The sequence below is a fragment of the Ailuropoda melanoleuca genome, chromosome 2 (assembly GCF_002007445.2).
Source record: "Ailuropoda melanoleuca isolate Jingjing chromosome 2, ASM200744v2, whole genome shotgun sequence".
Classification (NCBI taxonomy): Eukaryota; Metazoa; Chordata; class Mammalia; order Carnivora; family Ursidae; genus Ailuropoda; species Ailuropoda melanoleuca.
This window is the reverse complement of record NC_048219.1, coordinates 145,256,359-145,268,190: the sequence shown is the minus strand read 5'-3', so window position 1 is coordinate 145,268,190 and position 11,832 is coordinate 145,256,359.

Genomic DNA, 11,832 nt, shown 5'->3' with positions numbered 1-11,832 from the left:
ATATATATATATATATAGTGGCATTTATCTGTTCTATAATTAGTAGACATTTAAATTGTTTCCAGTTTGGGATTATTGTGGATAGCGTTGCTATGAACATTTTTGCATATGTTTCTAGGTGGACATACAGATGAATTTCTGTTAAGTACCCATGTAAGAGTAGCTTTACTAGGTCACCAAGTATGCCTTTGTTCAATAGATAATGAAATGCCAAACTATTCCACAGAGCTTGTACAAATGTATCCCAGCAGCATATGAGAATTGCCATTGCTCTACCATATGTTGTTTTTAGTCTAGTTAGTTTTAGCTATTATACATTATTATCTTAATTGTGATTCTGATTTTTATCTCCCTGATTACTAATGAGATCGAGGGGCTTTTTTGTATGTTTGTTGACCGTTTGGATATCATCATTTGTGAATGTGTAATAAAGACAAATCTCTTGTATTGCCTTCTAGAAGCCTTATTGTTTTTCCTTTCATCTATAGTTTAACTGGAATTGATTTTTATTTATGGGGTAGAGATCAGGTTTCTGGGGTTTTTTTCCATATGAGTATCCAGCTGTTTCAGCAACACTTGTTGAAAAGATCTTGTTCCGGGGTGCCTGGGGGGCTCAGTCAGTTGAGCATCCAACTCTTGATTTCAGCTCAGGCCATGATCTCAGGGTTGTGGGAACAACCCCTATGTCAGGCTCTGCACTCTGGGGAGTCTTCTTGGGATTCTCTCTCCCTTCCCTTTGTCCCTCTCCCCACCCCCCGCCCTTGTGCACACACACACATTCTCTCTCTCTCTCTCTCTCTCTAAAATAAATAAATAAACCTTTAAAAAAAAAAGAAGAAGAAGAAGAAGAAGAAGGCCTTGTTCTCCATTGTCATCTTTGTCATAAGTTAAGTGTCCATATAACATTAGTGTATTTCTGGGCTCTGTATTTTTATTCCATTGGTCTATTTGTCTGTCTTATGCCAGTATCCCACTGTCTTAACTATCGTACATTCTTTGAGATCTTCTACATACGATTATATCATTTGTGAATGATAACAGTTGATTTCTTCAGTTGATTTCTTTCCAATCCTTATACCTTATACTTCTTTTTCTTTTCTTACCTGGCTGGCTAGGACCTCAAGTACAATATTGAATAGACGTTGTGAGAGTAGCACCCTTATCTTGTCCATGGTTTCAAAGGGAAATCTCTCAACATTTCAACATTGTTGGAAGTGGGTTGCTGATTGTCGTTCTTTTTTTTTTCTTTTAAACTTTTAGCAGATTAAGGAACTCCCCTTCTAATCCTAGTTTGTTGAGAGTTTTTTAATAATAGATGGATATTGAGTTTTATCAAGTTTTTCTTTCTGCATCTGTTGAAATGATCACATAATTTTTCTCTTTTATTCTGTTGGTACAGTAAATTACGTGGATCAGTTTTCCACTGCCAACCAACCTTGCAATGCTAGCGTAACCTAGTTATGAAGTATTGACCTTTTTATATATTACTGAACCGAGTTAAAATTTGTTTAAGATTTTGTATCTAGTAAGGTTGGTGTATTATTTTTCTAAAAGGAACATGTCAGTTTTTGCTGGCCTCATGAAACCAGCTACCGAGTATTCCTTTGGTTTTTAAGTCTTGCGAAGAATTTGTGTAAAATTGCTCATTATTTCTTCCTTAAACGTTTGTTAGAATTCACCAAAGAAATGGTCTGAACCTCGAGTTTTCTTTATAGAAAGGTTTTTATTTATAGATTAAATAGTTGAATGTTACTCAGATTTTCTATTTCTACTTGTTTCAGTTTTGACAGTGTTTTTCTAGGAAATTATCTGCTTCATTTACACTTTCAAAGTTATTGAAGTAAAGTTTTTCATAGTATCCTCTATTATTTTAATGACTATAATCTTTGGTAATGTCCTACTTTTCATTCCCAACATTGGTTATTTTGCTACCTCTTTTTTTTTTTTATCAGTTTGCCGGGCGTTTATCAATTTTATTACTTTTTTTAAAGGACCAACTTTTGACTTTGTTGATCCTATTAATATGTCTGCTTTCTCTTTTATTAATTTCTGCTAATATTCCTTATTGCTTCCTATCCTTTACGTTTTATTTTTCTACTTTCTTGAAATGAATGCTTAACTCATTGATTTTTCAGCCTTTTTTGTATGTTTGTTTTCTAATATATGTGTTTAGGGCTATACATTTTTCTCTAAGTAATTGACTTCATTAACTTTTTGATAACAGTATTTTCATTATTATTCAGTTCCAAATAATTTAGAATAATTTGTATTTGCTCTTGTTTGGGGATATAGTGTTCCCCAAATACAAATTTCACCTGATCATTATATTGTTTAAATCTTAATATCCTAACTGGTATTTTTATTTTGTCTACTTATTTTTATCAGTTATTGGAGTATATTAAAATCTCCCACTATTGTTATGGACTTATCTAATTTTCCTTGTACTGCTAATCTTTGCTTTCTATACTTCAAAAACAATATACTAGACACGTCAAAATTGTATTTTCCTTTTTTTTTAAGATGTTATTTATTTATTTGACAGAGAGAGAGGCAGCGAAAGAGGGAACACAAACAGGGGGAGTGGGAGAGGGAGAAGCAGGCTTCCCTCTGAGCAAGGAGCCTGATGCGGGGCTCGATCCCAGGACCCTGGGATCCTGAACTGAGCCAAAGGCAGACGCTTAACAACTGAGCCACCCAGGTGCCCCAAAATTGTGTTTTCCTGATAAATTGAACCTTTTACAATGAAATATCCCTCTTTATTTCTAATAATGATTTTTGTATTGAACTCTAGCTATACCAGTGTGTGTGTGTGTGTGGTCCTATCCTTTAACTTTTAATCTTTCTGTATCCATATATATTTAAATGTGTCTCTTGTAAACAGTTTAGGTGTTGTTGTTTTTTTAAGATTATTTTATTTTAGAGAGAGAGGAGGAGGGGGAGGGGAAGAGAGAAAGAATCTCAAGCAGACTCCCTGCTGAGTGGGGAGCTGGTGGTGGGGCTCAGTCTCACAACCCTGAGATCATGACCTGAGCTGAAATCAAGGGTAGGCCACTTAACTGACTGAGCCACCCAGGTGCCCCTTAGGTGTTTTCTTTTAAGCAGTCCAAGTATAAAATATTGGGTCATTTAGACCATTTAAGTTTAATTGACTTACTAATATATTTGGTGTAATGGCTGAGAGCACTAGCCTCACTGCCAGACAGACTTGAGTTCAAATATTGGCGCTATCATTGACCAGATATGTTGTCTTGAGCTTGTCACATTAACGTCCCTGGGCTTGCCTCCTCATCTATAAAACTGGGATGGTAATGACTACTTCCCAGAGCTATTAAAGGATTAATGAGCAAAAAATATAGTAAATTTTAATTGCTATTGTGGAAGTGAAAGTGAGGCAGGTATAAGGGTGACAGCCTTCCTAAAAAAAGATAATTGGTGTTAGAGGGAGAAGAAATAAGGTTGAACAGGTAATGTGAGACCAAATCATCAGAGCATTGAAAACAGTGGAAGAGAAAAACTTGATCTGGTGGGAGCTATTAGAAATTTTTGAGAAGAGGATTTGCATGATAAGCCTGGAAAGACTACTACTCTGGAATTCATTCTCAAGTGGAAGTCAGCCTATCGGGTATACCTGACGACCGGTTGGCAGTTGTAAGAAGAAACTGAATCAGCAAATGATGAGGATCTAAAGAACTACAAAAGAAGTTAACAATGTTTTTGAATGACAGGAGAACATTGAACTGTGGTTAGCTGTCTGCTCCAGTAAAGCACACTGACTTAGCTTAAGAAGTGAAGGTGTTTGAGGTGAAAGTGCTACAGGTGGTTCCATGTTCTGTTGAAATACATTTCTATTTCAGGATGTCACAATCACACCATATAGGTTAAGGAGAAACTGACTTAATTAGCCAAGTCATTAGGGTAGAGTTGAAAGTACTTTATGTCCTCTTATGATCTTACTATGCAATCTAAAATTCCTTGTTTCTTTATTTCTTCATATTACAAGTAGGAGTAATTTCTAACCTGCCTACCTCTCCGATTTATTGTAAAATAATAAGTGTGCAAGCACTTTGGAAACCAAAGTCAAAGTCACTTAAAATAATTATTTTCTTTGGGACTTATAAAATGAAGATTTCATATTTATCAATAAACAATTTAAAGCAGTAAGCTTTTAAATTTTTAAGTAAAGTCTTTAGGGCTTTTTTATAATCTTAAAAATTGAGACCCCCCCAAAGAGCTTTTGTTTATATCTACCTACCTATCTACTTACCTACCTACCTATCTACTTATACCATATTAAAAATTACTATTGAAAAACATTTAAAGTATTTCTTTATTATCTTATAATGATAAACCAATATGTATTAATCTAAATAAAATAATTTTATTAAAAATAACTGTATTTCTCAGAAAAAAACTGAGAAGAATGGCATTCCTTTACATTTTTGCAAATTTCTTTAATGCCTAGCTTATTAGAAGACAGCTGGATTTTTATATCTGCTTCTGAATTCAGTCTTTTGAGGTATCACATGCCATGTAACTACTGAACAACTCAACACTCATGAGAGAATGAGAGTGAAAAAGACAAATAACATCTTAGTCTTATTATGAAAATGGTTTTGACCTTGCTGACCCCCTGAAAGCGTTTCAAGGGCCTACAAGGTTTCCAGACCACATCTTGAGAACTGCTGCTCTAAAGTATTCCTATAGCTGTCTGCTAAAACATTTGCTGGGTAGACTCTAGACAACTAGATGCTAGAAGTAGTTCTGTTGCCATAAAGTAGTATGCAGTGCCATTATTGATAAAACAAAGTTGTCAAAAATATATAAGGCATAATTTCATATTTGATACATTCTATATGAAATATATATTTTTAAATTCCATACATTTTGAAAGTGATTCCTACACTTTAAAATCAGATTTTGAAAAAATAATATTTTGAAATGCAATTCATGTATGAACAGAAAATTAATTCTTATAACTGGGTTTAATGAATTTAGTTTGACTTTTGTGACAACATGATTTGTTAATCATTAATTTAATTAAATTATTGACTTACCTTGTAAATTCAGGCTCACTCCCATTTTAGGCTTACAAAGTTATTTTTATCATTGCATTTAGATCAGTGGTATATAGTTAAAAGAATGTCCTAGGCCAATTGTTCCCAAGGCGATTTTTTTTTTAAAGCTGTGGAGATCATAGCTTGGAAATTGTGTATTCACGAATCCTAGCATTTGGCCTTTCATACTTCCAGGTTTCTTAAGCCTTCCTGATAAGCCCATTTGTGTGTGCAGACAACAGCCATCAAGCACCCAGGAGAAGAGATATTCTCAAAGGTAAGTCTTTTCTGTCCTAATTCAGGTATGGTGGGAATTGTTTTTTTCCATTGCTCAAAAATATTCTTTGGGGATAAAGAAATGAAGTAAGTCTTGGAGTGTGCTGACTCCCCCAGAGCCCCAAAGACAGCCAAGTTTGAGGCTGTTGTGGCAAAAAGTCAGTGGTTTCCAGGCGCCTGTAACTCAACTCTGGCTAAATCTACTTTTGGCTGCTTCAGGACTATATACGTTTTTAGGAATCCCTACTCCATACTTAGGAGAACTTATGGTGGAAATAATTTGCCTGCTTAACCCTCTATAGGTGTCCTTCAGCTCTTTCTCTACTCAACCATTTCCCATTATTATCTTTCCTGAATGGGGGAGACATCTTTAATCCCCACTGCCTTAGGTTGTTTTGCAAGAAAGCGACTGTGAATGTATTAGGGGTACACACACCTCTAATGGTCATCCCATCCTTATCCTTTTACAATTAAAGAAGTTTTCTCTCTAGTCTTACTGAACCATGGCACTACTTCCCACCCCCAGCTATCACATCTCCTTGAAGCCTGAAGAGGTATGAGAGCTACTTTGAATCAAATGTTGAAAATGATCTACTAACTACCCATACAGTATTTCCACTGTACCCCAAAATCTGTTTTTAAAGGAGCAATATCTGGGACACCTGGATGGCTCAGTCAGTTAAGGGTCTGCCTTTGGCTTAGGTCATAATCTTGGGATCCTGGGATTGCGCTTGTGTCGGGCTTCCTGCTTAGTGGGGAGACTGCTTGTCCCTTTCCCTCTGCCCCTCACCCTGCTTGTGCTATCTCTCAAATAAATAAATAAAATATTTAAAAATAAAATAAAATGTTGACATATTAAATGACTGTCTTTTCAAACAAAGGTGTATGGTAGCTTTTTCATGCTCTTATTTTTTTTTCCTAATTTTTTAACAACCCCCCCTTTGTGTTTTTTCTTCCTTTTAAAATCACCTTTTTTCTCTTCAGTTTTTCAACTTGAGTCAGTATAATCAGAGCCAGAAAAAAAGGTATGGAAAGTAGGTATTCGGGGTCAATAAAATGAGACGAAGTCATGGGAAAACAACCAAAGCTAATGTCAGGAGATCCCCCTAAGAGAAATCAAGGCAGGAAACACACCTCAAAATGGAGCCCTGATTAGAATCACTAATAGCCAGGGGGCGCCTGGGTGGCTCAGTCGTTAAGCATCTGCCTTCAGCCCAGGGCGTGATCCCAGCGTGTTCTGGGATCGAGCCCCACATCAGGCTTCTCCTCTGGGAGCCTGCTTCTTCCTCTCCCACTCCCCCTGCTTGTGTTCCCACTCTCGCTGGCTGTCTCTCTCTGTCACATAAATAAATAAAATCTTAAAAAAAAAAAAAAGAATCACTAATAGCCAGACTACAAGGCACTAATGTGAAAATGGTCATTTGGAGGCCAACTAATTCTGCTAAAGGGGGACCTTTTTAAAATATACTCTTTAAGGACATTGTCTGGCCTTCTGAATATATTCCTCAAAATGTATCCTTGATCCAGCTTGTTTTAAGCTTGTGTGCAAAATAATGGAGTGTTTGAAGTGTTAGATAATTTTCCATTTCTGTTTTGAAGGGATTTAAATATCAGGAGACTGTGATCCATTTCTTATATCTTTTTTTTTCTTTTTTTTTAAGTAGGCTCCCTGCCCAGCGTGGAGCCCAACATGGGTCTTAAATTCATGACTCTGAGATCAAGAGCTGAGCTGAGATCAAGAGTCAGACACTTAACTGACTGAGCTATCCAGGGGCACCAATTCATTTCTTATTTCTAGAAGAAACAGAAAGAAAGAAAAAGAAAGAAAGAAAGAAAGAAAGAAAGAAAGAAAGAAAGAAAGAAAGAAAAGAAAGAAAGAAAAAGAAAGAAAAAGAAGAAAGGAAGAAAGAGAAAGAAGGGAAGGAGGGAGGGAGGAAGGGAGGAAGGAAGAAAGAAAAAGAAAGAGAAAGGAAGAAAGGAAGAAAGAAAGAAAGAAAGAAAGAAAGAAAGAAAGAAAGAAAAAGGAAGGAAGGGTGGGAAAAAAGAAAGAAAGAAAGAAAGAAAGGAAAGAAAGAAGAAAGAAAGGAAAGAAAGAAAGAAAGAAAGAAAGAAAGAAAGAAAGAAAGAAAGAAAAAGAAAGAAAAGAAAGAAGAAAAAGAAAAAAGAAAGAGAAAAAGGCCAAAGCTCCTGGATCAAAAGTAATATTCTGATTTGCTTATGTGGGGTTGAGGATGGGGCAGAGTTGAAATCACATTACTGAAATTTTAATTATAGTCAGATCTAGCAATTTATTTTTTATGCTGAGCCATATGATCCATAAGCAGCTTTTAAGCCCATCTATTTGATCACAGTTCAGGTTAGAAGAGGTTGCCTATGTAGAGTAGGGTCCTAGGATGAGCCTTCGGAGAGCAAGCAGGAGGCTGGTAGAGGGGTGAACATCAAGAAATCTCCTACAGGGAGATGGTGCACCAGCTGGAAAAACATGACACCACATGCAATAATAATCATTAAGACATCTAGGCCCCACAGCAGCCAGGGGTTCTATCAAAGGGAGGGAAGATGTTTGAGTGAATTAATCACTTTGTATACTAGTTCTGGGTGGTACTTTTAAGAGGTCAGGGAAATCAGCCTTCAGTGGCTACCCATTAACCTGCCCTTTTGCTCCTTAGCTACAAGTACACCCCAAGTTCTAACCACGATTTTCTAAAGACGACTCCATTACCAAAGGAGTTTGTTTATTATAACCAATCTCTGGATCTTCCAGCAGATCTTAAAATGTCAGGAAAAAAATTTCAGAAACCCAGAATTCCACATATGAATACATAAAACCACCATAATAATGTGTGAAAATTCCATGTTAACCTATAGGATTTCATAAAATATAGGTTGATGACCAGTTACACAAATTGCTTAAAATAAAAACATATTTCAACGAAGGCACATTTTCCTTAGAAACAATCCATAAGAATAACAGGTAAGTTTCTGCTTCCCAGCTTTGAAAAGGGATTATTAAAATTACCTTGCCTTATGAAAAAATGTGATGTTTTGGATTTGTACCCAAATAATCTAGTGTAGGTGAGCCAGGAAGGCAGCAAGCAGATTGGAGAGTAGATCAAACAAAATTGGCCATGTTAAAGCTTGGTGGTGGCTCCATGAGGATTCACATACTCTCTCCTTTTGTATATGTTTAAAATCTTCTTTAATAAAAAGCTTAAGAATTATATTTAAAATGTTAGCTCTCTCATTACTACTTCGAAAACAATCAATGTTGATTATAAAGATTCTAGAAAGCATAGTAAAGTGTAAAGAAGGAGAAAAAATCTCAGCATATATAATGATCTTTCCCAACACTCAAAAATCAAATATGCTAATAATGTCACTTCATAAATATAAATTGATCAGTGGTTCTAGTAGCCCCAAGTAGTCCTTAACTTTCATGCCATGATTTCTCTATTATTGAATGAAAGTGATCTTACCCCCATGTTTGTGAAAGTGAGAGATGATAAAAATAGCTATAAAACACATTGTGCTGCTTAATCACTCAGAAGTCATGATCAGGTCCAATGGTGATCCAACGTGAGTAAATAAATAACTGAGAGTAATGTTTTTATCCTTCACGATTTGAATGATCTCTGTCAGGGAATAAGACATCATCAGGTCAATTACTGTCTGCAGTAGCTTTGCAAAGCACCCTGAAAATCACTGGTGAGCAATTATTGCCACCTGAAAAAGCAGTAAGAGGTCATCTCTTCAACCTAACATAAAGCCAGTATTTCACAATTCAGTACACTTGTGGTATATTGGTTATTGATTGCTGGCTAACAAATCGCCCTAAAATTTAGCAGCTTAAAACAATAAACACTTATGATCTCATACAGTTTCTGAGAGTCAGGAACCCAGGAGTGGCTTATGCAGGTTGTTCTGGCCCATGCTCTCTTAGGATGTTGCAGTCAAGCTGTTGGCCAGAGTTGTAGTCATTTCAAGGCTCAACTAGGGTCAAAGAGTCCACCTCCAAGTGCATTTCACAAGACTATTAGCCAACCTCCATTCCTTACTACAAGAATCACTCTTGTAGTAAGGCCATCTGTAGTAGGCTGCCTGGATGCCCTCATGGCATGGTAGCTGGTTTCCATACAGTAAGTGAAAAGACAGAGAGTGAGAGAGAGAAAGAGAAAGAGGAGACCAAGCAGATGAGAGAGCACCCAAGATATAGAAGCCACAGTCATTTATAAACTAGTCTTGGAAATAATATACCATCATTGTGCCTTATTCTGTTGGTCATACAGACCAACCCTAGAACATCATGGAAGGGGAGACACAAGGATGTAAACACCAGGAGGCAGGGATTATTGGGGACCATTTTGGAGGCTAGCTACTACATGTAAGATAGAAGAAGAGAAATAACTCTCAAATATTAGAGATAGGATATATGAAAGTGGATTTGCAAGAGTTGTCTTTGGAGTATAGTTGGACCCTGATCTATCTAGGATGGTTGTTACTAAAGAGGAGGCCAAACAGTAACTTTCAGTCATGTAAAACTTTCAAAATACATTAATTCTATAAATCTCTGTGTATAAAAGCAGAAAGCCCCTATCAAGCACTCAAGCCAAGGGATGCCAAGCTTATCTACATTCAGAGCTGAATAAGCAACAATAGTAATTGCTGCTAAATTCTGTTTTATCCCCACCCGTCCCAAATGGGATCATGCATGCCCCTCTGCCAAAACCTGGTTCCTGGTTTCTAGTCCCATCCTAGTGGACTTCAGTCTGACTTGGCACAAACGCTCCAGCCTGGCTTTTTTTTTTTGTTATCTTAACCACCCCAACAAAAGAATCATGGTAGGAAAGAAAGAAAATACAGCAAATGGTTTTTGCCTTCCACAACCTTAAAATTTCAACAAAGGAAGAAAACAATCTCCCATGCCCACAAATAGAGGCCTTGAAGAAAATATTGGAAAATGTATAAACTGACAGCCCCTAGCTATCCATAGGCCTCATTTTATACATACCAAATTAAAAGTTATGCTTTGGTCTCTTCCTCTGTATTCATCTCTAAATCCACACTTATGTGTCGATTTCTTGCACTAGGAGTTTTGAAAAGCCTTTTAGGGTTACCTACCATACTTTCAGAATGCAAGTCATCATTGCAAATAACTCGACCCAATAACTTAATAGTAATTGGTATGAGTATATCACTGAAGTGTAGATAAATTCCAATCCACCTAGAGAAGCCTATTTTTTTATTTTTTATTTTTATTTTTCATTAAAGATTTTATTTATTTATTTGACAGAGAGAGACACAGCCAGCGAGAGACAGAACATAGGCAGGGGGAGTGGGAGAGGAAGAAGCAGGCTCCCAGCAGAGGAGCCTGATATGGGGCTCGATCCCAGGACTCCGGGATCACGCCCTGAGCCGAAGGCAGACGCTCAACGACTGAGCCACCCATGCACCCCAAGCCTATTTTTTTAAATTATGATGTCGATGAGATTATAATAAAGCATGTGATGTATTGACAAGTAGATATTGTCTCATCAAAAATAAAAACTAATAACATACTCAAAAGTAGCTCTAAAATTGATAAACTGGGGGTGCCTGGGTGGCTCAGTAAGTTAAGCATCTGCCTTTGGCTCAGGTGATGATCCCAGGGTCCCGTGATCCAGCCCCATGTCAGTGGGGAGCCTTTGGAGGGAGCTCTCTTCCCCCTCTCCCTCTGCACCGCCCCCACTTGTGCTCTCTCTCTCTCTCAAATAAATAAATAAAATGTTAAAAAAATAAAATTGATAAACTGTGTAAACCGAAGAATGATTATTTAACTACAGTAGAAGGGAAGGACGAGTGACATCTTTTCACTTTCATGTTAGTTATGAAAGAAATAGGTTTAATGATACTTTTACTCATTGGTAAAAGAGACTTAATCACTTTTACAATCAGTTGAATAATGAATTAATTCTTTTTAATAGAAAGAGTTTGATGCATATGACTATTCATTCTGAGTCTAATAGTCACTATTAATCATAATCTCTTGCCAACCCAACGGTCCTCTCAATATGCTACCATTCTGAGGTGCAGATTCCTTCTTGAGTCCTTTCTTGATGTTATCAGAACATGTGGAATTATATTGTTGTCAGGTATTTTCTTCCCGTCAAGATAATTCGTTGGTATCTTTTTAAAGGAGGTTTGTGGGGTTTTTTGTGGGGTGTTTTTTTTTTTGGTACCACTCTAAAGAATAAAGACCTATACTACATCCCTCCCAAATAAAATAAAATATTTTTTATTCTTTAACAGATAATTACATAGTTCAGGATGAAGAGACTCTCCTCTCTGATTACACTGTATGCATTATAATGTTTATGCAGCCAAATTATTTGGGTTTTTCTTTCAGGTTCACTTTAACAGACACTTTTCCCCAGGAAGAACAGTGTTGTTGATCCTAGCAGTGGGTCTAATTCCTTTCTCATATGTTTATTTTTGAAGAACTCCCACAGACTGGCTTGTCCTTAAC